The sequence below is a fragment of the Musca autumnalis genome, unplaced genomic scaffold (genome assembly GCF_047663935.1).
Source record: "Musca autumnalis isolate F117 unplaced genomic scaffold, ASM4766393v1 scaffold_3, whole genome shotgun sequence".
NCBI classification, from domain to species: domain Eukaryota; kingdom Metazoa; phylum Arthropoda; class Insecta; order Diptera; family Muscidae; genus Musca; species Musca autumnalis.
Genome location: NW_027411866.1, coordinates 98,663,380 through 98,690,128, shown reverse-complemented (window position 1 = coordinate 98,690,128; position 26,749 = coordinate 98,663,380). Strand labels below are relative to the sequence as shown.

Below are 26,749 nucleotides of genomic sequence, written 5' to 3'. Positions count from 1 at the left end.
TATAGCCCTCACAAAACCTTCTGATTTTCTTCTTTACCAACAATTATCAACATAGGTAAATGTTTTGGTATAGACCCCATATAACGGTACCTTCCGATTTTCGGTATTTTGAGGGTTTTAGCTAAATTTTTTGACTGAACTAACCGTAATTTTACATTTGAGGTTCCCAGCATTCACGAAATTTCTCTACCAAAATTTTTATTATCACATTTTAGAATATTTTTTTGTTTAGATAAATTATATCTTTCTTTCCTGTCCCTGTGCTGGTTTACGGGTTCACCATAGACTAATAAAAGTATAGACAAAGAAATCTTCTCAGTCAAATTCTTTCATTGAGTGAGAATTGAGACAGTTGACGAATTACTCAATTTTTAAAATTCATTAATTTTTAAACTATTTATGATGGTAAAAGACAATATGTGGGTAACCCACTTTATATTATACACCCTGCTATCTAATAAGAAAATTCTCCTCCAACCTAATGTCCTGTAATAAACTCTCCAATAGATATTTAACAGATATATATTTAGCAAGTTTTACACATCTTGAATGCACATGCATCCAACGATGCTAGTATCCATCCAATGTATCATCATTACCCAACATTATGACCATCATTAAAAATTTTCTATCTCACTCTCGATTCATCCCTGGCGACTGGGCATATTTTCCAAAGGTTGGTTTGTTGCTTGGTCATTTACTAACTTCCACATTTGCACCTCTACAGAGAATTGTTTGCTTGAAAAAATCGTTTTAACATTTTTAAATGCATTAAATGGGTCTATAAATCGAGAGTGTAACCAAAGAATATTAAGAAGAAGATACGACTACTCTATCATCTGCAATGTGATGTGATGTTAAAGCCAGCCACACACAGTAGGTGACTGATTGAGAGCAAAAGGTTTTGTTTAGGATGTATGATTGTAAATTTATGGAACTAAATGCATCATGGGTCCATTACTATGACATTGGAGTACCTATAGTAACTACATTAGGATACATATATAAGATTTATGCACGTATGCGAGTGAGTGTGGATGTATTATGGACATTGATATGCAAACGATTTATGTGCATCCCACATTCGTAATGGTGAGCTGAAGAATAATGCAAAGGGTTTTCATTTGAGAGTTGGGGCCTTATAACAGGGGAATGCAACTAAAAAAGTTTTAAAGTGGACCCGAGAACATTCTTCTCAGTAAGAGGATTGTGTCGGAATATGAGTTATGATTATTACAAAAGGTTCATGGGTTTCACGAAATTACGATTAGTGCTTAAAAAAACTTTTTGCCATGGAAGGGGTAGGACTAAAATTAAAATTCGGTTTTTATTTATTTACTAAACGATGCACAGTGGTTCAGAACCGTTTTTTTCCTGGTCAAAGCTCTGTAACGGATAGAGATATTTTCATATTTTTAACATAATCAGCTTTCCGATGCATTAGAAAAATGCGAATTCGATCTAGTTTGACAGTTTTTAGCCTAGACTTACTCAGGACAGAACCTTCGAAATGAAACTGTACACACTTGCTGTATGCATCGACATCGAAGGCGCTTTCAATAACGTAAGCACCGAGACACTTATCCACTCCTTAGACGAGTTTCAGGTAGACAGGGCCTTAAGGAACTGGATAAACCACATGCTAAGGAACAGATGGATAAGCTGCGGGCTATACGACGTGAAAATAAGAGACAAAGTTGGACAAGGAACGCCACAGGGAGGGATACTTTCACCTCTGTTGTGGGTTACCACCGTAAACAGTCTCTTTAGGACCCTAACCGAAGAAGGAATTGACCCAGTCTGCTACACAGACGACTTTATAATACTTCTGAGGGGAAAGAATTCGAATCAACTCTGTAGAAGAGCAGAAACGGCTCTAAAAATTGCTTTTAACTGGGCCAGGCTGAGAGGTCTGAATGTCAACCCGGAAAAAAACAGAATTATGTCTATTCACTAGGAAAACGAAAATGTGACACTACGAGGAACCAGTTTTTCTAAATAAGACAATAAGTATCTCTTGTACAGTTAAATATCTAGGAGTAATTCTGGATAGGAAAGGGCGATAGGCTAAAAATGGGGGTTCAATCCTAGGATGATACACTGGCTATACAGAAGCGTAATTAGACCAATTCTAACGTACGCGTCTGTGCTGTGGTGGACATCCATGGACAAAAAATGCAATGTGGAAATATTGCAAAAGGTCTAAAGAACATGCTGCCTAAGCATTAGCGGAGCAATGAGGACCACACCGACTAGGGCTTTAGAAACAATTTTGTTTGTACACCCAATAGATGTTCAGGTAAGGTATGAGGCAGCCATCGCAGCTGCAAGGCTAAAGTCGATGAGCGAGTGGATAGAAAAGAGCCACCAAACATACCACCAAAACATATTAAAGGTCACAACGGGTGAATCTATAAATCAGGTAGTATCGGACCATATACCTGAAACTAGTGAAGTAGCCTTGTGTGAAGTGTCAATACCTGGCAGAGACATGTGGATCGGGGGAGCTCTAGCACAGATTCCCGCTGGAAGCTGTGGGTTTACGGATGGGGCTGTGCTAGGGGGGAGAACCGGACTGGGTCTTTATATAATGGAACCGGAAACGGAAATCTCCCTCCGTCTGCCGGATCATAAGACGATCCTGCAGGCGGAACTCCGGGCTATAACAGAGTGTCTACTAGGGAATGACATTATACCAGGACTCGACAAAATTAGGACAATCGAGTTCAAAAAGATCAGAGACTATGTAAATAGGACAGAGATCCTAGACTAAGTCAAAAAAAGATAATCTTCCATAACCCAAAATTAGAGCGCACAACAGGCCTACTTATGGGCATGTGGTGATCTAGTATCACCCCTCTTTTCAACCTAACCTACTCAGGACAGTTTGTCGTACGAGCATGTTATATGTTGTTTACAGTGACTTGAAAAAATCACTTTGTAAAAAAATGGAATTTTCATGTGAACATTTTCGTCCAAGAATTTTTCACAATTTTTGACGTAGATAATCACCGCAAAAGTGTATCGATCAAATTAATCAAAATAATTATAGGACTATGAAAAACTGGTTTAATGAATTCAACCGTGGTCGGCATTCGCCAAAAAAGGAAGGTCGTGAGGGTCGCTCAAATCGGTCGTTGTGCCAGAAAAAAATATGCCGTGCATGAACGGATAATGCGAGATCGCCATGTTAAATACCGTGAGATAGAGGCATCCTTGTGCATTTCTTCCACCAACTAACATTTGATATTGCATAAACACCTGGCGGCAAAAATGTTTTTTTTTTTTTTTTGTTTCGATAATCCAGCAAAATTGGACAATCGCTCAAAAAAACGGCTCCTGTGAATTGGTTCAAAGAAATTGAGCATAAAATCGATCGCGGTGCTTCGAACGACGTTTATAAGATCGTCACAGACGACGAATCTAGGATCTATGCTTAGGAGCCTGAAACAAAGCAGGAATCGGCCGTTTGGGTCTTCGGAAGCGAGCCAAATCAAACGAATTTTTTTCATGTAAGGAGCACTTCCAAGCTAAAGATTGACTGTTTCTTCAGACAAACTGACAGTGTGGCGACTATACGGCTTGAGAAATATAGGACGTTTAATTATGAGTTTTTTTTTTCCTTTATTTATTCCTCGTGGGAACATAGGGCATCAACAATACATTTATACAATGATCTATTATGCACAATTGTTTTTATATAATCCCATGATTTATCGATATTTGCCAATTTCTTGAGTACTGTTCTTCTCCAGGACATTTTTGGGCGACCCGGTCTTCTACTGCCCTGCGGATTCCAATCTAGGGTCATTCTCGAGATTGTATTATGCGTCTTCCTCAAAGTGTGGCCAATCCAGTTCCATTTCTTTCTTTTTATCTGCATTGCAATAGGTGTTTCATCGGCTAATCTCCATAAGCATTCATTAGAAATAGTATTTGGCCAAAATATACCACATATGATTCGGAGACATTTGTTGATGAAAGTCTGAAGTCTCTGTATAATTTGCTCGTTATAGAACCAAGTTTCGCTGCCATATAACAATGTAGATTTTACGCAAGCTTTGAAAATTCTCAACTTCGTAGCTCTTGTTATCTGTGTGTTTTTCCACGTTTTTCTCAGCCGACCAAATGCGCTTCTTGCCTTATTAAGTCTGTTTGAGACATCTTCATCGATACTGCCAGCTATGTTCACAATGCTTCCTAAATAGCAGAATGATTCAACGTAAGGAATCGGTTAATTATCAATTTTGATCGCATCGTCGTTGCGGTTGTTAAGTCGCATTGCATACGTTTTTTTAATGTTGATTTCTAGTCCAACTTCTCTTGCTAGTCGAACTAGATCATTTATTTTGTCCTGCATGTCGCAGGCCTTGTGTGACAGTAGACAGATATCATCTGCATATGCTAGGTCCTCGAGCTGCCTATTCAGACCCCATGTTATGCCTCGCCTCTTCCGGCACAACTTTAACATTATGTCATCCAACACTATTGCAAAAAGTAGTGGTGATAATGGACAACCTTGACGTACACCAACGTTTGTTTTGAATGGGATACTTAGTGTCCCATTATGAAGTACTTGTAAGTCGGCGTTGGCGTACATAGCCTTTATTATTGCTATTAATTTGTTCGGAATACCCCGTTTTTCTAGCGATCTCCATATAGCTGCTCTTTTGATAGTGTCGAAGGCCTTTTTAAAGTCGACGAAGAGCAAGTATAAGGGTGTCCGCCATTCCACAGACGGCTCGATAATTACTCTTAACGTGTTTGATTGGTCTAGGCAGCTGGTATGAGTGGTACACTATAATTTGTTTGCCTGAAGTCTCCTGAGAAGTTCGAAAAACGAACAAGCAACAAGCATCCTGCATCATGACAATGTAGGCTCTTACACATCGATTCAAACCATCGCCTGTTTGACTGGACAAAACTTACTTCAATAACTTCATTTGATTCCAGCATATCAAGAAAAAACCTTGTAAAAAGGTCAAACGCCAATAAATAAACCATAAAAATACAGAAAAAATAAAAAAATTGGATTTTTTCAAAAATCTATTTTTTTTTTTCAAACTAAAAAACACTACTTGGGCTTTCAAAAAGCTTATATAACTCCTTAAAAACTCAGATATTAAAAAAATTTCCATTTGTGTAAAAAGCTGCAATTTATATGGGAAACCGTATGGAAAAAACGCACACATTTTTGCCCACGTAATTTCAACAAAAAAAGTGTTAAACGGACGGAACGGGACCGGTACAAAAGTATAAATGGACTGAAAGAGGGAGGACACTCTCGGGCATCATTCTGTGAAAACGGAACTTTGTTCCAAGCTGTTCCCTAAAAGTTCTAGTCCACTAAATTTGGAATTTCACTAAAATTTAGTATTTAGCTCACTTCGTGTAAACGCTAGGGTAATTTATTGAAACGGTTCCTTAAGACAACAATCCTACCTACCTAACAAAACAATGAACCCAATATATGTTATAGTTTCCGAAAAATAACTATTTCTTTCTCCAGAAATTTGAAAAAATTTCGTATATTCCAAAATTGCGAAAAATTGTCGTCTTTAGGAGCAAGCCACGCCCACAGCTTCCAATATTTTGACCTAATTTTTTTAGGTTTCCTTAGTTCCAATATGTTTACTATCGCATCCCTTATAGAAATTAACAATCGGTGACGACAAAAAAATTGGGATTTTGGCCAGGATAATCGATTCCTGAACCACTGTGCGACGTTATATTAATTTTAATTAAGTCAAGTAAATTATATACATTTTAACTAACCAGATTTCATATAAAACAAATAAGAAGTTACGGCCCTTAGTAGCCCTTTTTTCGTCGACTTTTGGTGGCCCAAAAATAACTACTAATTTCTGGAGACATGCCCATGTTAAAATAATGGGTTAGTAAGGCAATTTAAATTTGGATTTTTTGCTGGGTATAATCATAGCTTTTCAGACAACCTTTATTGTAGCAACAACAAATAATCTTTTACTTTCGACTTCGATTCCATAGAGTCTATCTCTTGAAAAAGGCCTCTCTACGGAAGCCTTCAATCCCGCTTTAAATCTTCTTCATACTGAACTTTAACACAATTTTTGTTACCTATTACGTTTTTTTTCTGTTTTCCATGCAAATGTTAGCATAGAATACATTTGCACAACATTTCCCCTAGATCTACCTCATAGTCTCTTCTACAGCTTGCGTGCAAATTGTACTTTGCACCTGTCCATGTCTCATGACTGGCTGGCTATCAACCCATAAACATTTTGGAATGCTTTGTAAACAAAACTAAAGTAAAATCTTGTATTTTGTATAGCAATGACATTGTCCAAAGGGGATTTGTACTGCCTCCTTATACTTGCGTAAAAACCAAAAACTGAAGTGAGAACCCTTTATTGGATGCCAGTAGTAACGTTTGCAAAATTTGTAATGACTTTTAGGGTACGTTGTCTCAGTTTGAAATATTTTTTCTTTCTTATTTCTACATGCAATGAAACTTTATCTGTTTTGTTATTATATCATTGTGTTTCGTCTGCATGTTTTAAACAATATTGGTGTATACTTACTTTTGGTCTTAAGTAGAAAGCCCACTTTTTCTATTGCAAAATTCAAGGGAAATTTATAATCTGCAAATAAAAGGAAAAGAGAAGAAAAATTAATATTTTAAAACTATAAATGGAAAGGATAATACATGATTTCATTAAAAAGACTACAAAATACATACATAGTGTTCACATGAGAACACCAATTATAGGCCTAATGAAACAATACAGCCTACTACCTTAAATCTTTTTTTTTTGAAAATGTTTAATCCATAGATTAAGCAATAGGTAGGTAGGTAGTATGCTGAGAATCCTAGCCTTTGTTTATGGCATAGATTGAAGATTAGCCATTCATTCTACTAGCAAAAGCAGCTGAGGGACTTTTGCTTTGTTTAAATTTCCAATAATATGCACAATACAACAGGTGTTTTTTTTTTTCAAATGGATTTTTTTCTGTTTCAAATACCGTTTGAATGAATAATTTTTGCTTTGTTTTGCAAATTTCCTTTCTGGGTAAGCAGGAAGCAAGGATTGATTTTTATTGTGTAGCAGTAAGTGTTTTCTAAATATTTTTGTGTTCAAACTTTAAATTGCTGACAATGCTCCCTTATCTATTTCTTTGGAAAATAATCTGTTATTAAAAGATTTGTGAGATTATAGATTATGGGTTCTCTGAAGAAGCACCTTTAAATTAAATTTTGTTAAAAATATATTTTTTTAATCGCCAAAACATCTTTTTGTGAATATCAGGTGGGCAAGTCAAAACAACCAAAATTTAAAATTTTTAAAATAATCCGAACTCAACACAAAATGATGTTTGAAATCATTATTTAAATAAGTCACAGAACTTGTTATACCCTCCACCACGAGTTGCATTGAAGTAAAATGGAACAATTAGTCTCCTTTCGATTATGAAGAAGACTAAATACCAAATTTCAGCAAGTTCAGTAAAACATTGCGGCTAACCATCAAAACACCGAAATTCGGGAGGTACCGTTCCATGGGGGCTATATCAAAACATCGATGTATACCTACAAATTTCGGTCGGAAAGTTTTTAGACTCAAAGAAGACTAAATACCAAATTTCCGATATTTCTGTAAAACCTTCAAAATACCGAAAAACAAAAAAACTCGGACCTATACTGATAATTCTCTTCTGGAATATTCTATAACCCAATGGAAGAATAAATAACAAATTTCAGTCTTTCGGCAGGATATTGACGTCACAACCTTCAGAATTACGAAAATCGGGTTGTACCGTTCTATGGTACCTATACCATACCAAATACCAAATTTCAGCCATTTCGATGGAATATTAGGGTCACAACCTTAAAAATACCGGAAATAGGAAGGTATCGTTCCATGGGGGCTATACCTGTGGAATATTGAGGTCACAACATTCAAAACATCGAAAATAGGGAGGTAGGTTCTAAGGGGGATATAAGAAGACGTGGGCCTATACCGACAAATTTGGTTAGTTTTATACCCCCAACGATAACTAAATACCAAACTTCAGCGATTTATGTGTAATACTGAGGCTAAAACCTTCAAAATAACGAAAATCGGGTGGTACCGTTCTATGGGGGCTATATCAAAACGTGGACCGATATAGCCCATTTTCAATAGCAAACATCCTAGGAGAAATAAAAACTTGTATACCAAATTATAAAGCTCTATCTTAAAAATTTCGGGCTGTATCTTGATATCAACAGACCGACGGATGGTCAGACGGACAAGGATATTTCGACTAAGAATTTTATGCTGATCAAGAACATATATACTTTATAGGGTCTCCGATGAATATTTCGATGTGTTACAAACGGAATGACAAATTTAATTATACCCTCCATATTATGGGAGGGTATAAAAATTACCTACAAATTTACTGCAAAATTGCAATTTTCGACATACATAAATGAGATAAAGATATAATTATTTTTTTTTAATTTTTTTCAACTATTTCCATTTTGAATAATTTTACTTAATTGAGGATGACCTAAACTTTTAATTAAATTATTGGATTAATCGAGCTAACATGGCCTAAGGAGTTTTGTATTGAAAAATGAATTCTAGCGAAATACCACACACCTAAAAAGACAATAATAAATAATAAACTTTTATTGTTGCGCATGTGATTTATCTTTCTTCTTTTATTTTCTACTTACATATATAGACCAAAAATATTTCTTGTTAAATGCAAATTCGAATATTAATTGACAAATATTAGGTCTGTACGATAACTTTCCCAGCAATAATTACTCAACAAGTTCCAGCAACTTCTCTCAGTGAATTTTACTCCCTCAATCAAGAAAAATTGCTTAAAGATCGAACAGCATTTTGTAGGAACTTGCACGAAAGTCATCTGTTTCAGAAAATATATGAAAATTGTTTTTGTTGATTTTTTAAACCAAATGAAACAAAAACATACATTTTAAAATTGTATTTTACTTATTTAAAGCAATACGCTTTTAATAACGATTTAGAATCTAAAAAAAATGTGAAATTGTCTTGGTCAAAAATGTTAACATTTCAAGTTGTTTACATTGAACAGCTGATTAAAAGTCAGCTAGCCAAACATACAAATTTTTACGGGGCAAGTTTTTTTCCAGCAAAAATTTGCAAGTTCTCAGTCACAGAACTGTCATAGAAGCAAACATTTGCAAGTTCTCAGTCACAGAACTGTCAAAAAATCTCTCTCAACTCGCTCTCTTTCACTGGACAATTTTGTTATTGAACAGCATTCAGTAAAAATTTGTACGAATTTGTAACTATATTCTGTATTTGGTTGATTTATTTATTATACTCATGTAAAATAGTTTTCTTGTGTTTTTTCTTCTCACCACAACTACGTCTCTCTTCCAAATATAAAAAAGTCCCCATTTCCTCTTCAAAAAATCTTTTAATACATGAATTATTTTGATTTATTTCTTTCGAATATGGGCATGTGATTATTGTTTATATTGAAATCTATTTAATGTTTTCCACCCCTCTCTCTCAGGCACGGTAAAAAGATGTTGATGTTATATAATTAAATCCCTTTTGTGTAACTACAAATAATTAGCCATACATTTTTTATGGATTGGGAACATTCAAATTATTATTTATTTTTAGAAACAAAGTAGAAGAAAAAACAAAATTGTTACTTGAAACCGTATCTAAACATACCGACCGACATGCCTTTTATCGTACAAGCATATTACTGCGTTTTTTTTTTTGAGGAATTTGGTCTGGCTTTTATTATTTCAGGCACTTTTGCATTGGCCTGCCTCCTGTCTGTCCATATTTCATTATTTTTGATTCTTAGTATAGCCTCTGCCTGTTCCCTGGCTTCCTGCTGTTATGAAACGAACACACACACACAGCGCCCAAATACAAAAGACCAGAAATTTGATACAAAACATGTGTTGATGTCCTGGTCGTCGTAGTTGCCGTCTTGTATCCTTTGGCATGTTCAAAAACAATATAAGAGTGAATGTTCCTTCACTGGCCCTACTGGAATGATGGACAGAAAAATTGCTTGCATATTTATGTGGCTTCAGGGTATGTATCGTGTGTTTGTTGTTAATATATATATGTACATATGTATTATACGAATACTGATACAAAAAAATATACACATGCATACCTCACATACATTTCAATTGTTGTAATAAAGATTGTGTAAAAAAAATTCTCATATTTTTCCATAGTTATTATAATTTTTTTCTTTTTCTGCTTATTTTCATTTAATTTTTTATTCTTTGTGATAGGAAAACTCAGCTCGATTATATAATTTCAAACTTAAAAACCGGAGAAGAACATTGTTGTGATTATACTGCCGTTATTAACACATTTGCCTTTATTAAAAAAAAAAATCCAACATTTCACAACAATTAAATTTTCTATTGTAAAATTTAAAAAAATGTCCTTGAAGATATCCTGTTATTTTACTTTCAATTTCAAACCAGACCACCAATGTTAGATTCCTACCGTTATTGTCAAAGAAGGAACATCCCTTGTCTAACAGTTGGTTCACACCCATATTGCAATTTCCCAAACGACACAGCATGTAGCAGCAGCAATGGATGATGGCCAGCAAGAATCACATCTTCCATTAACAACTTCAAGGAAACAACACCAATATTCTGTTAAGTAAGTAAGTAGGTAGGCGAAGCTGAAGAACACCCTAAAGAAGTGCCTACTACTGGTAAACAACACAGCGGCGTAAGCGGTAGCCTTTAATCCCCAAACCCTAAACGACAGTCAAACAGTTATTGTGGTTGACCTTGTTCTTGTGAAGTGATAAATGTGGACTTTTGATGATCCTTATGGCGCACGGTCATGATGACACACACGATGCTTGACATTGAAAAGAAAAAACACATTGGACATCTTGTGCGTTACCCCTATGGAAAGACAAATCAAGGTTACCTTACCTTAAGATTATAAAAAAATGACCTCGTTCATATTCTCATTATTATAATGATAGAAAAATATAATGTACACATGTATTTTGTTTTTGTTGGGAACATGCGGGAACATGAGTTAGATGAAGTGACAATTTCTGTGAAAACGAGTTTTCTTTGTTTTTCAAAAAAAGGAGGCGTCTTGGGAATTTTGCCATTGCCAAAACATGTTGTATGTGACATTTATTCTTCTTTCCTTTTCCCACAACTCTGATTTTTGCCAACTGCGTATTAGAAAAAGAACAGCAGCATACGGTTACTAGGTTTCGTGGAAACTCGTGGCATTTTTTTGTCTTCTGTCTTTTGTTTCGCAAAAAGTTACTTTTATTGAGTTGCTGCTTTTTGTCAAATTCTCTTATATATAATGGATTTCTAAGTAAAATGAATTTTACTCTTCCTTGCAGACAACAATTCTTGTGAATCAATGAAAAGAGCACTCTGAGTACATTTTAAGTATTCAAGAATGAAATAACAAAAAGATCAAGTAAATATTTTCTTTTGTTTAAATTTAATAGAAATTAAAAAAAATGGATAATACAAATCCCACAGGAGCCATAAGAGATATTACTTAGAAATATTTTTTCGGTTATATTGTTGCTTTAATAATTAATTAGGTGCAAATACAGATGAAAATATTCCCACCACCAATACTAAATTACAATGTTTTTCATTAAAAACCCTGACTTCATAAAGTCTGCCTTTAAACCTCAACTCGTGTATTTAATATGCTCCGATTTCAATTTGTCTATAGATATGTATATCACCCTTTAACGGTACGTCTATAAAGTACACCAAAGTTCTCTAAACAAACTTTAATTTTTTAAAGTCAGTGGTCCATAACCATTCCCTTTAGAGCTCTCAACGCTCCTATTAATGCACTTCTGCATGTGTATTGTCCCGTATCAGCTCATTTACATATGTATGTAATAGTAGCCAAAGTGCCCGCTGCTTTTTTAGCGGAAAATCCACATAAATATCAAAAATGATAATAAACACATTTTTTAATAGAATTAATTTTTTATTTTTATTAGAATTAATTTAACATCAATAAATGTTATATTTGTAGAATAGTTCATTTGTAATTCATATGGTGTTAAAATTCAATTAGCCAATTTAGTCAAAAAACCATAATCGGAGGACCGACCCTACCATTACAACTTCGCAATAGATCTAGATACTAAATTGAAAACTCATTGAAAAAGTTAGGAATTTTGCAACAATTTAGATGACAGTACAAGAAATGAGTTGTTTTCCTTTTTGTTAATTTTATTAATAAAATGTTTAAGAATTAAACTGTTAACAAATATATTAATAGTGTTATTTATTAATGCAAATAAAACGTTGTTTTATTACAAATTTTGTAATAATTTTGGTTTTGTAATAATGTTGGTTTTGCAATAACTTAGTTGACTAACTGTATGTATGTTTACAGAAGAAACTGTTTTGTGTGGTACCTGTTATGTGAAAGCAAAATGAAAATAATACAAGTATGCAGATCGTGCTATCCTTTATCCCCCAGCTGCTTGTTAGATTTTTTGCGACACACATATGTATGTATGTAAATATGTTAACAGAAGAAAATCCTTTGTACGACACCTGTTATGTGAAGACAAAATGAAAATAATCGTATTTCACCGATACAACATCTTTCGTTGGAATCGTAATCAGGATATCGTAGTGAAAACTTTTCTATAGAAATTAAAAAAAGAAACTATATATGAGACAGTTATTGGAACATGATATAAAATCCTTAGTTGTCTTACAATGCTATTTGCGAAAGTTTATCAAGAAAATAAGCAACACTACATAAAATTGGCATAAATTCACCAGAAAATAAAAATATAACAAACAAACAAAAAAATCAAAAATCAAAAAATATAGTATATAAGAATGTTTTTTTATTTTTGTTCTGTCCACGACGAATTTCCAATGAACCCAGCCTTATCTCGCACCTTAGCACCAACAGTTACCCTTAGGTAAATTTTCAAACTCCAGCTTAACCTTCAGTCAGTCAGTAAATTATTTTATTTATGTATTTGTCTATGTGTGGTGTAAGATTAAACTGTGCAAAACGAAAATTATTAACCATATTCTGACACCGCAGTGTGATAGAATACCAAAAATGATAAGACACGTGTCTCGCCGTTTTTCCCATATCTCATCAACTTTGGCGGTTATAGGCTTCCAAAGGTTTGAGGCTTTGATGTAGAAAGGGTCATTTGACCTTGCAGATGAAGTTTGATGGGTTATATGTGTTCACAATTTTTGTTCTTTAAGACAAGAGCTACAACTTTGCCTCTCAGATAAATTCAAATTTCCTAACGGTTTGGAAGATATAGTCCTGACTAAATGACCCTTTTTACATCAAAGCATCAAACCTTTGGAGGCCTACAACCGTGAAAGTTGTTGAGATAGGGAAAAGCGGCGAGACACGTGTCTTCTCATTTTTGGTGTTCTACAACACTGTGGAGTCAGAATATGGTTAATAAAACATGACTCAAAAAATTACACACAGTGTTATAAAATGATCAAAAAATATTCCAGTATAAGGCGAACAAACGTCGTGTACAAATTGTTTGTGACATAAGGATCCATGAACTTTTTTCTAACTCCAGCCTTTAATAACTTGAGAAGTGATTTTGGTTTGTTTATTGTTACTGAAATGTGTGAATTAAAATTTAGTTTATAATCCAACAGAATTCCAAGCCCTACCAAGAATAGTCGTTGAGCGCATCGAAGTTTCAACACGGAAAGGAAATGTGAACTGCTTTCCGGACTAGTAAAGACAACTTTAATGCAACAAGGTTTTCCTATACTTTGTCTTGGCACGTACGTTCAGTCAGCACGAATCATATTTAACTTCCCTAAGATCATTTGTTAGCAAATCTAATTGGAATCTATATTTACGCTAAGTTAGAGATTAAAACGAATCTGTAACCATAACTGATCACATAATTAATATATACATATATAATTGACTGAATATGTCAATTCAACGTTCTTTTTTTTTGGTGCATGAACTAGATAGTTCCGGAACTACACAACTCTGGTATTGTGCGTTCAACTGGAACCACATTCTTGTGAGAAATTACTTGTAAGACCTTATAAATATTTCCCTTACAAATCTATTTGAAAGCTTCGAAAATATGTAAGTTAATTTTCATATTCATTTGATTAATTCAGTTATTCAAAAAACGTGGGCTTGAACCCCTCACAGGGTGCTTAGATTGAGGTCACAATAACAACTTGGAAACAAAACACAACGTGGCCATTAGAATGAAATCCCCAGAAATCATTACAATTCCGAATTAGTTTTTATTGCCAGAAAGAAAAGCACAAACAATTTGTTTCTTTGAAAATTGATTGTACACAAACAAATTCCTCATTACATTACAAAGCACATATAATTGTCGGTGAGTATGTCTGAATGTCTGTCCGCCTAGGCTTAGCTCTGGGTCACTTAACACATTTATAAATTCTCACAGATTACCGATAGAAAAACACAAATTCCTAATTTCAAACAAAACTTTTAAGTCATGTCACACAGGGCGCATCAATATCGCTGATTAATGGGTGTCTGTCGGTTTTGAAAGGGTTTATCTTGGTTCTCCTAACTGAAAGCAGGTATGTATGTACGTTACATACGTTACAACATTTTATGAGGTCATAAATCCCATATCACAGTCGTGCAGGAAATTGGAAATTAACTACAATACAAACTTGTCGTCAATGCCCAGAGTGTGTGCCTAGGCTGGCTGCAACATTATCAGCACATAAACCGGCAACCAACAACACCAACACGAAATGCTATTGACAATTGAACTCTTTTTCTTTGCTGTTATAAGCATGCGTTTGGCCTTTACAACATGTAAGGCTTTTTTTAGTACACGAAAAATCGATTTATTTACATTGTGTTGAATATTGTTATTGTTTTTTCATGTTTGCATGTGAAAATTTTTCATTTAGATGATGGATAAACCACACACCATACATATTAGGTTTATGGGCCTCACGGTTTTTCGAGCAAAAAGGTAAATTTTTCATAAATTAGAAATATTTTTTTTTTTGTTTTGTTATCTAAAAGGTAATAAATTTGATCAGTAAATAAGATGACGATTTTAATGATTTTATAAAAATAAAGTTACTTATAAGCAAAAAGGAATAAATCATAGGAACTAATATAAACAAATAATGAACCTTGAAATATTGAGCAAATAAAAAAATCATCAAGACTAATTTAAGCCACATGTCTTTTTAATATTCTCGCTAATTTTTAATCTCAGAAAAACACAGCATGAGATGATTTTTAAAGCGGTCTTTAATTTTTATTAAAACAGCACATATGTATAAATGTAACTATTTCGATATTACGTTCTACAGTGGCACATTTTTGCTTAAAAATCTTTAAACTTTTCCATAAATTCACAAAATATTTTATTTTTAAATTTTATAAATTTTTTCCTCTGCCATGGTATTTTTCCCATCTTCATATGTACTGCAACATCCATTCAATACATTACATTTTCTTTTGTAGACAGACAATTAACTTTTAGCATCCTGTCTTGTTGGAGAGTTTTCATTTTAAGATTTTCACAAGCAAGTGTGAACTACTACTGTAAGGTAACAAAATAGTATTTGAATGTAAATTAAAACTGAGTGTAGATTTTTCTTAAAGAAGAACATCACAAAATTTACATGTGCTTACTGATGAGAACGGTAAATATTTATGAATTCAAATAAAGCCGACTGAATAAGTTTCAGCTGTCGGCAAGCAAATATTTACATATGTATTTACAATTTAAAGGAGAGCAATGTTTTTTTTTCTATTTAATATTAAAGAAGTCACGATTATTTGAACGTTACACAAAAACCGGTAGTTGAAATCTAATTTTGTGAATTCCTGGAAATCGCACTACATGATATTAGGATTAGAATATAAATTCAAACAGAACTTCTTTTTCAGGTGTATGAAGTTTGGCTGTTTTTTGTTTTAATAAAATATTCTTATATCATGTTATTTGATGTTTATCGCTATCAAATCATTTATATTCAAAACGCTATCTTTGTTGCTTTCTACATTGTTCGAAATAATAATGAAATGCAATTTTATTTGTGCTACACCATTCATATGTCAAGGCTTATTTACCATGTTACGCAGGAGGAAAATTTGATGTCATCTTAGGATAGAATGAATAGAATTTTAGGATGGAGCCAATTATTTTTTTATTAATTTTATTGTGTTGTTTTTATTAAATAAATATGTTCAAGTTATTTTTTAAGTACAAAATGTGTTAATTTTCATTCAATTCGTTCAACTAAGTATATAGAATATAATTTTCATTTAAAATAAATTTATTTTTTAATTAATTTTTCAAATTAAACGAATTATTATTCTCGATAATTTTATTGAGTAGTTTTTTGAATAAATATTCTGAAAATATTTATTGAAAATACAAAATATGTGCATTTTTATTAAATTCTCAATGTATAAAGAAGATAATTTTAATTTGAAGTAAGTTTAATTTTGAAAGTTTCTGTTGGTGGTTGTACAAATTATTTTTTAAAAATACAAAATGTGTTTATTTTCGTTCAATTTGTTGAAATAATATAAAAAAGATGATTTTCATTTAAAGAAATTTTAGTTTTTAATCAGTGTTTAAAAGTAAACTAAATTTTTCAGTATAAGGATTTTCTAATAAAAAAACTCCTGAAGAAGTTGGAAAAAGACCAACGAAACGTTGAGTTAAATTTGAAATAAATTAGTTTTATTTACTCCATAAAAACAACTGACCGAATCAGCCCGATGGAAACACTTTTCATTAAGTAAACTAAATTTTATTTTTCATAATTTTATTGTATTGTTTATTGATAACTATTTTGAAATTAGTTTCTAAAAATACAAAATGTTAAGTTCATTAAATTAACTATAAGAAGATCATTTTCAATTTAAGTAAATTTTATTTTGAAAATTTCTGAAAATATTACAATCTTTCTGCAAAATGAAATCAGTAACCGACATTTTATGCTTTATTCTGAAATATGGAGGCAAATATAGCATATACATAAATGTTAATATTCTGTTTGAATTGTTTTGGATCTCTTAATATCTGTTTGAATTTTGACCAATGTATATTAAGAATTATTTTGATTTGAATGTACATCGAGATGTTTCTGCATTTATTTTAATATTCCATTCAACGGGGTAGTCGATAATTTTACTAAGTGCTAATTAAACATTACGAAGAATTCATCCTCTTCATTATCCTTGTAGTGCGATTCTCTAACTATTTTTTTGAGTTACCGACAAAAAACGGTAAAATTAAAATGCTTATAATTTCGGTAATTAACGATGCTTTGCGGTAAGTTAGGGACGAATACAAAGTTGTCGTAAAATTATTGTGGTTACACTGTTGTTATGCCACTACCCTTCTCTCCCAAAAAGTCCCACCGATATGTTTGTATAAAAATCAAATCGATAGTATGCAGTGGTCCAATGAAAGGTTTGAACCCAATATGAAGTCATTTCAGTCATATTTGCCCGTCTGTATTTCAAGTTCGAAAATATTCGTTAATATTTTTGACGGTACATAAAATTTACTGTAATTTCTCGAATCGGATTACAAATTGCAAAGTGATTAGTACGGTGTAACATTAAACAGTCTTAAGAAACGGCGATCACGCGGTTACAAAAAGTAGGCTCCATTTCATTTGGCTTAGAATAGGTTCTGCTAACACTCTTTTATGTGAGGAAAGTCTTCCCTTGTAATTTTTGTGAAATTCTGGGAAATTATTAAAAACATATATCGTCACCATAAGTGCCCGAAGACGTAACCCACAAAACCAAAACTTTACAGGAGAAGCAAATCTTATCCCATCTTCCGAAATGCCATTTCTTGAATAGGATCGATGTTTTTGAACGTAGAAGCTTGCCAGAGCATGTATTTTAGCTTTATGTATCAGATTACGTCAAAAAACGAATTTCGATTTTCATGTCGGTTACGTCTTCGGGCATTTATGGTGATGATATTTTTTATTTCTCTTTCGAATTTAGCTAATTGCGAAGTTCCTTGTTCATAATTAGATCATGTTAAGGGAAAACTTGATCGGTACGTAATTAGGAGTCCTTAGAATTGAGCTATTATGAGTTACATTGGAACATTGCGGATTCCTTTGTTCACTTACTAAAAGAAGATTGAGCGGTATATATGTATGCATGTAATTACGAGTAACCTGTTTGGACAGATTCTGTTTTATTACTATACCATTTCTAAAATGGGCTCAATATCACAGAACCGTGTTCTAATGTAGGTCGAACCAAGCTGACAAACAAATGTTTTGCCACATACAGGTTATAAAATTCCTTGGACCAAACTCACGCAGGAATCAATACAGTGAATTAAAACGAAGTTTATCATCAAACATAACACCATGATCATCAAATGAATTAACTTTATCTAATTTCTGAGAACCTATAAAGTACTCAAAATAAAGAGTGCGACTTCTAAACAGTGGTCATTTCTGCATTCCCTTAGATTTACATTTACCAATTTACAAGAGGGTGCTTGGTTTTGCAAATCAAGATTGCAGGAAAATGTAAAATAGTCTGCAAACATTATCACTTTAAAAAAATATATCACAGGTGGAAAATCATTTATGTATGTACAGAACTAAAAGTAATAAGCCTGTTATGGTTCCTTGAGGACCAGCAGAGTGAACAGTAATGTTTCTGGAGATGACATTATTGAAATATACCTATCTGGCAAATAAGAAGAAATCCATTGTAAAAGCTTAGTTGGAAAACCCACTATACCCAATTTGTGTACCAATAACTTATGCACAACCGCGTCAAAGGCCTTGTTAAAATCAGTACAAAATATCCAATATAGACATGATAAGTCAGACCCAATAGATTCTTTAAAGTTCATCTCTCAATCAAATATAGTGAAATAATTGAAATAAAATTTAAATAGTTTTGCGATTGCAAAGTAGGGTAATTCCATTTAGCTATTAAGACAAAAGAGGTACATTTGGAGTCCACTGAAGTCCTACACATCCAACCATAATACTACGTTTCACGGGTGGGGAAGTCTGATCACCAGGCATATTCTATGTTATTTAGTGGCTAGACGAATGCCAAATGTTGGAAACTACAATTTATACGCAAATCATTTGATAAATGCATATACGAATTTATGCTAGTGGATCGAAGGACCATGAAAAAATGTTGATGTCTGTGAATGATGAGAGGAGCCAATGGTTATAATAAAATAGAGAAGAGTGGACTGTAATTTTTTAAATTTATTCCTCATTGCCAATGACGAATAATTACAGTGAAATGAAAATTAAAATGAAGCACAAGAATCAGTATTTTTTCATAAACTTTATAAATTGTAATTCAGTTTATTTATTATTATTATCATTATTATTATTTATCATTATTACCAGTCAGTTAGATCTAGAGAAGTGGTTTATTAAAAGGAGAATGAGCAGTGCTATAGCCGAGATGGAAATTAGAAAAATTCAGTATCGTAGTTTCAAAAATATAGGAGAACTTCAAAAAATATAATTATCTGTAGTTTGCATTGAGAAGATAATACAAATTAATTCAATGGATTTTTGAAGAAAATATAGAGCATAACAAATTGTTTAAACGAAGTTTAGAGAGCTATATGAGGGATATACTCGACACGTGTTCGTTTAACAGAAGATTAACCTAAATCTATTATTTTTAAAGTGTCATTAAAGAGTATTGGATTTTCTAACTAATTTTTTACGTTACCGACAAAAATCGGTAAAATTAAAATGCTTATAATTTCGGTAATTAACAATAGTTTTCAGTAAGTTGGCGACCAAAGAAGTAATCGTTAAGTTCTGCTTATTGCAAGAGGGCTGTCAACTCGTAACTCAAAAAATGAGTTAAAGAATCTAAAAAATCTAAAAACTAGGCTATTAATCCAAAAGCTTTAAACATTTCTATATAAAATATCTTTAGAATACATTACATGCTCCGAAGGGCCTTTCTCACTAATCCGAAGGCTTATGAACTAATTCCTTTAGAGGAAACGAACATCCAGATTATTAAGGGAACTAGGCTACCCAAAAATAGGTTTAAAATACTGTTGCTTATCATAGTTATCTATCAATGTTTAAACGGTAGAAAAATTATTCGACAGATTCAAATAGTTAATTCCATATTGACAGTGTCTACCCAAAAAGGCGAAAACTTTGAAAAACTTAATTTTTCTTATTTGCACACCAATTACTATTGCTAAGAGCGAAAACGTCAATGAAATAAATAAGAATCTATTGCTCAAGATTGGAAAAAATATTGACGTCCGGATTATCGAGGTACGAAAAATATGTGATGTCCGGATTATAGAGTCTACAATGTAAACAATTCTAGCGTCCGGATTACCGTGTTGTCCGGATTATCGAGACTATACCGTATTAAATCTAAATACTGTCAATAGCACAAAGTTGATAGTTTATGCTGGACACACAGTTAATAGACTTCATTGCATATCTAAAACTTCTCAGCAAACAAATTGAGAATTAACTTCACTGAAAGATACAACTTGATCAGCTAACTAGTTGGTGGATTATAGAAAAAAGGGCCGGTTTCAGTTCTGGGGCATTGCTATAAGCTTAGGAAAATATTAAATATACAATGTAAGTTAGCAAGATCTCAAAATGGGCAGTTTTGGTACGACACCCAGATGTTGACTTATAGCACGGTAACACTAGAGTTTTTTGTCGGGTTAACCCATTTCATGTGGATTTATTTGACGTTTGCGCTATGGAGTTGACATTTGAAACCCAAACCCACTGGGTTAATCCGGTTAAGTGTAACCGGGGTATTAGGCGTTTTTTTTTCATCCAGATTTATAAACAGTTTGATAGGTATTTAACAAAATTATTGAATTCTCCCTCTTACCTTTTTCCAGTTCTTGATGTTGAAAATTATTTTGTTGCAAATTTCAATTGGAATTCTTGATGTGATGTTTTGCTGTTTCTTTAATTGTTTTGTGCAATAATCCGTTTTAAATGGGGTTCGATTTTTTTAATTAAAAAATCCAAATTTTAATATGTAATGGTAAATTTATGTATATATACACTTGTAGAATGTTGTTAATTATTTATATATATTTTAATATATGTAGGTATATTTTTAATAATATCAAATATTATTTTATATATTTAGTTTTTATTTTTATAGATCTTTTTTATTGATTTCACATTAAATATTTTTTTTTGCGAAGTGGATATTTTTATATTAAATTATTTTCCATATAAGCATATATTGAGTTGTGTTATAAAAATTGCACTTATTTTTAGATTTAATATATTTTTGCCAATTAAATATGTGGTTACACTAATATATATATATTTTTTCTTAGATATTATTTTTAGGGATAAATACTTCTATATTTTATTTATTAATTTTAAATAATTTACAATTTTGTATTTTTATTTATTATTTGTAATTTATTATAGAAAAATGATTCCGTTAATTTATGTTTCGTTTTATCTTCGATCTTAAGATTTTTATCGCACAAATATTAATATTTTTATTTATTATCCACATTTTTTATTCTCTTGGCTATTGGCATTTTCTCCAAATTAATATTCTTCCAGCATTGTAGTCATTATTTGGTTGTAATTCTTTTGTTTTTTTATTATTGGAAATTTTCTTTTTTGTTTGGGGGGAACTTCGATTATTTTCTGATTATAAATGGGTTGTTAGAGAAGAGATCGACGAACAAAACAATGAATAATTTTCCAATCTACGAAATGACCGAAGATGACCACCAACAAAGTTTTTTTTTCATTGTCCCCGGCTTGGGTTGGCTGGTTAGGTGACATAGACAAACTGCTGCACTTTATCCACCAAATTTATTCATTAACAACAATCAAAACTGGATTCAAATGCATACACAACAAGCAACGACAACAACAAAAAATCTTGAGAACCGTTGGTTGGACGGACACCAGTTTTGTCATGGGGTTTGTGGAGAATTTGGAGTCATGGCTGAGAAATCCCCAAAGAAATTAAACAACAACTTGTATGCACACACTAAGAAGAATGCCGTCCCACAGTTTCTCCTTTTGGTTATCTATTTTGTTTCACTTTGATGTTGCGGACTTTTGGGGACCCTTGTTTAAAATTCTTCTAATGTATTATCACCAGCCGCCCATCACCATCATGTTTAGAATCATCATCAAAAACACACGAAAATTCATTCACTTTTGGCCTTTACTTCAATTTACACTGCATTACATTAAATGACCATTTCTTGTTGTTCAACACTCATCTTCTGCAAGGGTTCTCCTTTAACGAACGAACCGATGAAATTCACTTTACCAATCAAGCAATTCAATTTGACCGAACGTATTTGGCTGGTTTTTCTAGCAGGCAAATTTTTTTCTTCTCTTATTTTTTTACAAACTACTATGTTGTAGAATTCTTGTTTTTATCAAAATTTTTTCACTGTTTGTATCTAAAATGGCGCACCACCAGCAGCAACGTAAAACCCGTCCGGAAATTATTCGAAAACTTGTCATATGAAAGGCAAAAAGATAGCACGCGTAAGCCTGAAACGTTTCACATAATATCCAAGAGTAGACTGAATTTGAAGTTCCACACAAAATACATTGCAACAGTGCCAGTGCTGGATGATGGCTATGACTTGCCTGCCCGGTGTGTTGAGTGCGTACACAGCGAACTGGCTGGCAGGCAGCCATCCAATCAAGGCGGCACACACGCAACTCAAACATAAGGTAGAGTAGCAACAAACAGTTGTAAAGTAACCCCAAAAGAACATGTCAAAAAAAAAAACGGTAAACACATTACAACCTCCATCCATACACATTACGATGCAACTCGAACATGTTTCCTCCTCTCTCACTCTCAAGGCAAGCACAAAAAATTCCCCAACATCCACAAAATAAACGACAAACAAGTTTCAAAGACCCCAACAATTTACATTAATGCCCCCACACCAATTGGGGAGCATTTCTCTCAAACATGTTGCATGTTAACAAATGTAGATTTCAAACTCCCTGCAGTTGGATGGATGGTGATTTGGATTTCGGAAACTATGAAATATGGTTCATTATGTTATTGACTTTTCGTTGGAGCGGGTGGAACGATGGCCTTTAAAAATATGTGATTTTAAAGCTGTATCATGGATGAAAAAGTAAAATAGTTCGGTGGTGAATTGCGAATCTAGAATTTCATTAAGTCTCGGAACATTACTTCACTGAATTTACTTGAATTTAAGTAGTTTTTAGTTGAACATTTTAAACGTTTATGCTGCGGCCAACATTGTAGCTTGAAAATCTCAGAAATAGTTCTTGTTGTGGGAAAGTATTAAGTCCAATTAGTAAACCAACGACAATAAGCAGACAGCGGAATTCTATGCAAATTGTTCAAAATCCAATTAAAATCAAATTTAAAATAAACAAGGCCTATAGGCGATCGGTGGGGAACCTATTTCTATTTTGAGTTATTGTGAAGAGCTATCTTGGGGCATGTATTCATACGCCTTTTTAGCGGGTTCATCTTCGCTCATTCTCATGATATGGCCTAGCCAACGCAATCGTTGCATCTCGATACGTTTAACTATATTCATTTCTTTGTATAGCTTATAGAGCTCGTGGTTCATACGACGTCGATATTCACCGTCAACGCAAATCGGCCCGTAGATCTTTCGAAGAATTTTCCTCTCAAACACACCAAGCACTGCCTTATCTGCTTGCGCAAGTACCCATGCTTCGGAGCCATACATTAGCACGGGCAGTATCAGCGTTTTGTATAGTGTTATTTTTGTTTGACGAGATGTGGTTTTGTTTTTAAATTGCTTACTTAGACCAAAGTAGCATCTGTTGGCCAATACAATTCTTCTTCTTGTTTCACAACTAATGTTGTTTGTTGTGTTTATGGCAGTGCCGAGGTAGACGAAGTCTTTAACTATCTCAAAATTGTAGGTACCAACTTCCACGGTTGGTCCGAGCTCTATGGACGCTTTGCGCGTCGACACCATCAATTTGGTCTTTTCGCCGTTTACCGCCAGACCCACTTTCGCAGATTCTGCTTCGACCTTCATAAAGGTATCAGTTACTTCCTTTACTGATCGTCCCATGATGTCTATGTCATCAGCATAGGCAAGTAACATGTGGCTATTGGTGTAAATTGTGCCATTTCTTTTGACATTTGCATCTCGTATTACCTTTTCCAGCAAAATGTTGAAAAGATCACACGAAAGGCAGTCTCCTTGTCTGAAACCTCTTTTGGTACAAAATTCTTCGGAGAGGTTCTTTCCAATTGTAACTGAGCACCTAGTATCAGTTAATGTCATCTTACAAAGCCGGATGAGCTTTGCGGGGATACCAAATTCAGACATTGCGTGGAATACCTTTGATCGGAGGGGACTGTCGCTTTATAATCGACAAAAATATGAAATGTGTCGATCTGCATCTCTTGGGTCTTCTCTAGGATTTGCCGCAGGGTAAATATCTGGTCAATGGTGGACTTGCCAGGTCTAAAGCCACATTGGTATGGTCCAATTATTTCGTTGACCATTGGCTTTAGTCGTTCGCACAATATCCCTGACACTATCTTATAGGCAGTAGGGAGAAGATTTATGCCCCTATAGTTTGAGCATACAGTCTTATCTCCTTTCTTGTGGACGGGACATAGGATACTCAGGTTCCAATCGTCGGGTACGCGTTCTTCCTGCCAGATGGAGCTAACTAGCTGATGCATACACCTTATCAGCGCGTCACCTTCGGTTTTAAACAGCTCGGCTGGTAAGCCATCGGCTCCTGCTGCTTTATTATTCTTCAGCCGGTTGATTGCTGTTTTTACCTCATCTTGGCCGGGCGGTATACATTCTATACCATCTTCTGGAATTGGATCTGTGGTATCATCGTCTTCGCTACTATTGGATACCAGCAGATTGGAGAAATGTTCCTTCCATATCCTGAGCACGCTATCTGTATCTGTTACCAGATTACCTTGCTGGTCTCTACAGGAGGATGTGCCTGTACCAAAGCCATCTGTTTGATGCTTCACTCTTTGGTAGAATTTTCGGACTTTACTGGCTCCTCTACATCTCGATTTTTTCACACTCCCGCTTTTCCATTTCTCTCTTTTTCTTGCGGAAAAGACGTTTCTCTTCTCTCCTTTTCTCCCGATATCTCTCTCGTGCGCTACGCGTTGCTACTGATTGTAAAGTAGCTCTATATGCCGCATTTTTCTCTTCGGTAGCAGCACGACACTCCTGGTCATACCATGAATTCCTTTGTGGAGGTCTCTGGAATCCAAGTATGGATTTTGCGGCTGTTTGCATGGAGTGGGTAATATGTTGCCATTGTGTTGTTATGTTATCGGGACAAGGAGTGCTCGCGTTAAGCAATTGGGCTAGTTGAGTGGAATATGCTGTGGCTATCTGTTGTGTTTGCAGCCTATCGATGTCCAACTTCCGCGTTGTGTCTGTTCGTGCTTTATTTGCAACGTTTAGACGGGTACGTACCTTTGCTGCAACAAGGTAGTGGTCCGAATCAATGTTTGCGCCTCGGAACGATCGTACATCCAACACGCTGGATGAATGTCTTCCATCTATCACAACATGATCAATTTGATTACTTGTTCTTTGATCTGGAGACAGCCAGGTGCCCTTATGAATATCGAGATGATTAAATCTGGTACTGCTAACTACCATGTTTTTTGCAGCTGCCAAGTCTATCAGCCTCATACCATTGTCAGATGTTTCACTGTGGAGACTGAATTTCCCGACTGTTGGGCCAAATATATTCTCCTTTCCAATTTTGGCATTAAAATCGCCTAGAATGATTTTAATGTCATGGGCAGGGCAACGGTCATATGTTTCTTCTAAGCGCTCGTAAAATATATCTTTGGTCTGTTCGTCCTTTTCTTCAGTGGGAGCATGAGCGCAAATAAAGCTGATGTTGAAGAATTTAGCTTTTATTCGAATTGCAGCAAGTCTTTCATTCACTGGGGTGAAGCTGGATACCAGATGTTTTAGTCTCCGACTAACTACGAATCCGCAACCAAACTCATGCTTTACGTCATGGCAGCTATAATACAGTGCGTCACCTTTAGGTGTTGTTGTGACGCCTTTCCCAATCCATCGTATTTCCTGTATGGCAGTAATATCGGCCTTGTACTTTTCAAGTACGTCTGCCAATGCGAAGACTGCACCTTCTCTATAAAGAGTGCGAACATTCCAGGTGCAGATTCGCAGATCATGGTCCTTAAAACGTTTGCGGGGTTCGTCAACTTTAGAGGGGTTTGTTTTTCTTTTCTTTCGTTTTTTCATAGTAGGATGTTTTTTCTAGGGGAGGGTTACTAACCCGACGCCCAAACCCAAGTTTTTGACGTTCTTATGGGTGAACGCGCGGCACATGTTAGCTCACTACCTTTAACGGGTGTTAAAGGCAGTTCCCCAGGTGACACCACGTGGAGGTCAGTGTCCACTTGAGATGAAAGAGGGACCAAGATAAATCCGTGTTAAAGCCTGTCAGGACCGTTGCTTGGTATCATTCATCCCCTACGTCACCGGTGTTAAGAATCATAATACTTCGCAGATTTTCAGTCATTTGTAAAGCAACTGACGATACGGAAGTCAGCCGTACATTCAAAAATTGCAGCTTTGTTGTGCAGGAAGCTTAAAATCACCTACCTGCCGAACAAAGCAGATACAGTCAACAAAATTATTGCAAAGGCTGCATTTTTAAAAATTTAGG

The 26,749-nt window shown here is 34.2% G+C and overlaps 1 protein-coding gene across 1 annotated transcript in view; it reads right to left on the bottom strand.

Moving 5' to 3' along the window:
- The window catches only part of LOC141397123 (uncharacterized), a 66,196-nt gene extending 44,661 nt beyond the window's left edge, over window positions 1-21,535 (bottom strand). Inside the window, exons 1-2 of the mRNA XM_073973046.1 lie at window positions 20,916-21,535; window positions 6,561-6,620 (exon numbers count right to left, since the gene is read on the bottom strand). The gene's annotated coding sequence lies outside the window, so the exon portion shown is untranslated. The remainder of the gene's footprint in view (window positions 1-6,560; window positions 6,621-20,915) is intronic.
- Between the last annotated feature and the right edge of the window lie 5,214 nt (window positions 21,536-26,749).